Genomic DNA, 6117 nt, shown 5'->3' with positions numbered 1-6117 from the left:
GCGACAAGCGTGCGTCTGTCTGTTAAAGGGTGCTGTAACCCCCAAAGTGCACTCCAACAAAAATAAAACATTTTCTTCTGTGTTTGTGAATTGTGTGCACTGTACGTGCATCAACAAAGAAGCAGCACCAAGCGTGCGCCTGTGTCCCATAAGTCTGTTAAAGGGTGGTGTAACCCCCAAAGTGCACTCCACAAAAAATAAATAATTCTTTTTTTCTGTGTTTGTGTGCGAAATGTATGCGCAGTAGCACCAAGCGTGCACCTGTGTCATAAGTCAAGGGCCGGTTTGGACATCTGAAGGACGTGCCAACAATTTCTGACAAGTCTACTGTCACTGCATATGATACTGTCACCATTGACAGAATGGTGGAGGATTACATCGGTGTCAGCATCCAAGTAGGCATGTCAGACAGTCCGTACCTGTACTGACAGGAAAAAGAGGCAACTTGGAGGCCCCTGTACAAACTGGCTCTATTTTACCTGAGTTTCCCCCCCTCCAGTGTGTACTCCGAAAGAGTGTTTAGTGTTTAGTGCAGCCGGGAACCTTGTCAGCAAAAGGCGTAGGAGGTTGCTTCCACAAAATGTGGAGAAGATGATCTTCATAAAAATTAATTATCAACTCTTCCAGGGAGACCAGCCTCCAGAACGTACAGAGGGACCTGTGGTGGTGAATTCCAGTGGGGACGAATTAATACTCTGTGAGGATGAGGATGTACACAACACTGAAGAGGGTGAGGAATCGGTGGATGAGGAGGATTAGGACGACATCTTGCCTCCATAGAGCCAGTTTGTGCAGGGACAGATTAATTGCCAGCTTGTTTTGTGGGGGCCCAAACGAACCAATCATTTCAGCCACAGTTGTGTGGCAGACCCTGGCGTTGAAATGAATGGTTTGTTAAAGTGTGCATGTCCTGTTTATACAACATAAGGGTGGGTGGGAGGGCCCAAGGACAATTTCATCTTGCACCTCTTTTTTTTCTTTGCATTATGTACTGTTTTTTCAAACTGCCATCCTGTCTGCCACTGCAGTGTCACTCCTAGATGGGCCATGTGTTTGTGCCGCCCACTCGTATCGCTTAGCATAGTCATCCAGCTACCTCGGTGCAACCTTTTGGACATAAAAACACTATTGTGAGGTGTTCAGAATAGACTGGAAATGAGTGGAAATTAAGGTTATTGAGGTTAATAATAGAATAGGAAGCAGAAAAACCCACATATTCTGTGATTTTAGCTGTTTTTATGCTTTTAAAAAAAAAAAAATACAGATCCAAAACACAAAACCCAGAACCCAAAACACGGAAGGGTGGTTTTGGCAAAACCAATCCAGATCCAAAACACGAAGATCCAGATCCAAAACCAAAACACGAAAAGTGGCCGGTGCACACCCCTACTTTACACCACCACCTGCTCCTTTAACCTACTTTTATCTGGCAGACTATGGCTGGAGTCAGCTGGATCACCCAGGGCTGCAGGTTCTTTCTTCATACAGCTCCTCTTCTTTGTGTACTGCTGATGCTTCTTGCATGGGCAGAGACATCATGACGTGATGACGATTCTCCAGACATAGTGCAGGCGTTGGAGCAAGGAATGGAAGAAAGGATCCAAGGACAGCCTGGGCCGGGCGCCACTAGCATAGCACACAATGCAACAGGTGCCTGGGAACTGGGCTGGATAGTGGGTAAGGTGTGCAGGGGACAGTTGGGCTCACTGCGACATGTGTGTGTGATTCACTGCAGAAGGCATCTGATCGGCAATACAGGGGCTGTCCTGTGCTCCTGGAGGCCCAATCCGTCCCTGCTGACCACTAAATATTACTCCAGATGTAGACAACCGGTGGCTCTCGACTTGCGGAGCTACAAGCCACTGCAAAGTTACCAGGCACGTGCAGTCAGGGGAGGCTGAGCCTCCCCTTTTATACTCCTGAGATTTGATATAAAAATTATTAGAATAATACAGAGAAGATATTTATAACTTAGAAAAATCTTCTTTGTTTATTGAAATCGTTTTAATAGTAAACACTTTGTGGGGCTCCCTGGGACTACAGTGAGATGAGAGATGAGGCAGCAATAGCTCAGCCTCACTTCTGTATAGTCAGAAACGGTTTGCAGAGCTGGGGGCGGGGCCGCACCACGGGCAGTCAGCTGCACAGAAAGAGAGCTAAGTAATAGAGGCGTGCCTCTGAGTATGGGGGGAGTGCCTTGAGCACTGATGGACACCTTTCATGTATCATGTGACTAGGAAGTGCACTGCAGTGGTTAGAGATCAGATCTCAGTCAGCAGCAGCAAGAGAAGACACAGTGATGCAGGTAGGAGAATCAAAGGACACTGAAGCTTAGTGTAGTGAGGGGAAAGTTAGTGACTAGGGGGTGAGACAGGCTCCCAGCACTCAGATCCATCTCCATGTGTGTCTCCCCAGCCATTGACCTCACCGCACGTCACTGAAAGTTACTATACAAAAGTAGCCTCAACTGCACCTGTTCACCTACTAGAGGGAGATTCTTTATTTTGCACCAAAATGTTACTGTTCCCTTATCCCCCGAACTGTGGTTCTTCAGCTAGTGATTGTTGGTGGTGCCAACTAAAACCACAAATTTATATTTCCAATGCATTAATGACCTATCACCATGAATGAACATTCTAGTGAACCAAAACTGCCAGTGTTGCTTTAGATAGAGGTATATAAAGGTAGTTACACATGTTCATAAAAGGTGAACTAGACAATAATTTATTGAGGTAATGTTATGCTTCTAATTAAGGAATGATATTTTCTGAACCTTCCATCACCATCAGCAATGTACTCCTCTGCACTGTATTGCAGTGTCTCTTTAGGATGAATGATTGACAATTTGTTCCATCTTCTTCTCATACAATTTAGGCTCTTTGCTTCCGTTCTGCAATTCTGCCTTGTGGCTTTTAAGGACTATAGAGGAGGGTGCACTATTCGAGGTAATGGGGGCTGGGCGTGTATACTGAAGTACCGTTTTCTACAAGGTTTTGCTTCTAAATCTTACTTCTTCATTTGTCACAGAGAAGATCCTGGCTGAAATTGTGAGTAGAAAAAACAAACAAATCGCTACTGTATCTGCTTTCTAATTAATCACTTTAGCGTAAGTTATATATTATGTGTATATTTATACAAATTTATCTTTTTATTTTTATTGATTCAAAATTGTGAGTTATGTTTTTAAAAATTCTTTATATAACTGTTTACTGGGCTCATGTCTGTTATTCAGTATTTCATAGTTTTAGTTAGATTGTTTTTATGCAACTAGAAAATAAATGATTAAAAGTGGATAAATGTCTTTTGTTTCTTCGTACATTATGGTCTGTTGTTGAATTCCGTACATTGTTTTATATCCTGGTAATATTTATATGATTGATGTAAATATGTCTGATGTGAAAAAGTGTTCATACAAATTTGAACAAAAATGTCAGGAAATTCACACAAAAAAAATCACAATATCTGTACTCGAATTAAAAGTATAAAGATTTGTATTTGGTAACTTATTCATGATACATTGCATTTACAGTTTATTTACAGTATGATGCACATCTCGTCTCCATATATTTTTGTAAAATATTTATATAGAACTTCACATCAATTGATGTTTTAAAGTCAGACACACAGGGGTAAATTTACTAAGAATCTAGTCTGATCGAGATGACAATCTCTGGTGAGTTTAGGCATGTTTTTCATCTCACAAATTTACTAAAGGCAAACTCTGGTGAGTTTGGGAGAGAGCTGTCTCTTCTCACACGTAAAACTCGGGTGAGATCGCAAACTCAAATCTTATCACCATCGGGCAAACTCGGAAGTACTTTTCACCTAAAATTTACAGCTCGCAAATTTATCAAGAATTGAGATGACAATCTCGGGTAAGATAACAGCAAATTCTCTGCCAAACTGAAGTTTTAACCACTCAACTCCGGAGCTGCGAGTTTGCCAGAAGCATACACAGATCATTGTGATTTGTGTATGTTTCTGCCTGTAAATATTATAAATAGGGTTAATTCTTTTTAAAAAATTACGTAGGGTTCCCCCCCCAAAATTCTCCTGAGCTAGCCGCCTGCACATATCAGTGAGATATGTGAAGGCTGCTTGTGTGTAGTACCTGTAAGGTTAAATGCTTAAAAAAAAATTATGTAGGGTCCCCACAAAAGTATAACCAGCCCTGGACTGGTCAGTCAGTCCTGGTTCCAAAAATTATGGGGAACAAAATGAGTAGGGTTCCACCATAATTTAGGAACCAGCACCAGGCTGCAGGGCTAGTCCTGGTTTTAAATATAGGGGGGAAAAATTGCGTAGGGATCCTCTTATATTTAAAACCAGCACCGGACCAAAACCGACCAGGGTGTAATGCCATAGCCAGAAGACCCTATCACTGGGGCTCCATGGCCAAAGGATTAACACCCCAAGTCGGTCCCCCCTCTCCCATAACCCCAGGCTTGGTCTGAAGCCCGGGGCTCTGCCCCACACCACTGGGCTGTGGGTACGGGGGTAATAAAGTGTTAAATAGTAGTAAACTATTGTATTTTACAGTGGAACTACAGGTGCCACCATGCCTGCCCTTTGGCACTTGTGGAACTAGAAGTGTCAGCAGGCAGCTGGCACCCATACCTCAATTGTAAAATAAATAGTTAAATAAAAACACAACACACACACCGTATACAGTAAAATTTTATTACATACCTACCTATCCCATTCACACATACTTACCTGCTACCAGATGTTCACATCCACTTGTCCCATGCAGAAATACGTTTGGATGTACCTGCAAAAAAGATCCCATCCTTGCGCTGGCCTCCGTAACAGAGGGGGTCTTTGCAAAAAAACAAACCGGCACCAGATCCATATACTTACCATTAGAGGTGTATGTGTGTGACCACATACACCACTAACCGGCTCCCAACTGATCAGTGAGAACTGTCCGGAGCCGCCAGCCAATCAGCGGCCGCTAACTGTAGAGCGGATGCTGATTGGCTCTGGCTCCACTGACCAGCCCACATGGGAACTGTCAGGAGCCGGAGCCAATTGTGTGTGTTGTGTCTTTATTTAACTATTTATTTTACAGTGGAGGTATGGGTGCCAGCCGCCTGCTGGCACTTGTAGTTCCACAAGTGCCAAAGGGCAGGCATGCTGGCACCTGTAGTTTCACTGTAAAATACAATAGTTTACTACTATTTAACACTTTATTACCCCCGTACCCACAGCCCACATTTAACCTGTTTTTTACAGCTACAACACACAAGCACCCTTCACATATCTCACTGATACAGTATGTGCAGGCAGCTAGCTTAGGAGAATTTTGCAGTGAGAAAACACTGCACTCTCAGGTGAGTAATCTCATCTAAACTTGCTACTCGGTGGAGATATATCGATCTGCTACACCATCGGAAAACTCACTTTCACCTAAACTCACTTCTTAGTAAATTTGAGAGTTGAAAAACAGGAAAATCACCCGAGATTCAGCGATGCAAATCGAGATTAAAAAAAACAAAACTCGACCAAACTCGATTATTAGTAAATTTACCCCACAGTGCCAATGCATTCTTGTTTTTTTCAGTTAATTCTCTATATATTTTTGCAAAATTATGGGTTAATGTTTATCTATGTTATAATGTTATGTGGTTGCAAAACAACTGGTCAAAAAGTCCTGTGACATTGGTTTTATAGTCTTCTCCTTTACACTTGAAGTTTCAATGTGTAATGCTAGTTACATTATAAGGATTGGTTGGTCTGACTCATCAGCAATCTTAATAGCAGACATGCCAACAGTTTTGATTTTTGTCAACAAAAGGCGTGTGGTCTGTAATAGAATAGGTGTTATCTCACATTGAGTGGGTGTAGTTTGGTGTTGTCTATTTAGTTTTATGCATATCATTGTAAATCTTAGCGTATATGTTAAGGAGCCTGTCCATTAGCAGACTTGAAAGTCTGAACGTCTTTCAGTGAAGGAGTCCGACCTCCTATCTCGGAACATGTGGAACCTGACGATCGTCGTCAGGTTGACAAGCATGTTCCGTAGATAGTCGGGGTCGGCAAGGACCCAGCGTGCACGCCCATCGCTGGTCCTTGCCGGCTATCCATTTGCAGAGTTTCTGCACGATCCAACCAAAA

At 42.7% G+C, this 6117-nt stretch overlaps 1 protein-coding gene across 1 annotated transcript in view; it reads left to right on the top strand.

Annotated features, from left to right (window-relative positions):
• Window positions 1-3028: 3028 nt before the first annotated feature.
• Window positions 3029-6117, top strand: part of ITGB7 (integrin subunit beta 7) — a 107902-nt gene continuing 104813 nt past the window's right edge. The window contains exon 1 of the mRNA XM_088469154.1: window positions 3029-3047. The gene's annotated coding sequence lies outside the window, so the exon portion shown is untranslated. The remainder of the gene's footprint in view (window positions 3048-6117) is intronic.

The sequence above is a fragment of the Taudactylus pleione genome, unplaced genomic scaffold (assembly GCF_031769625.1).
Source record: "Taudactylus pleione unplaced genomic scaffold, aTauple2 ptg000089l, whole genome shotgun sequence".
NCBI classification, from domain to species: domain Eukaryota; kingdom Metazoa; phylum Chordata; class Amphibia; order Anura; family Myobatrachidae; genus Taudactylus; species Taudactylus pleione.
This window is presented reverse-complemented; position numbering and strand designations above follow the sequence as displayed.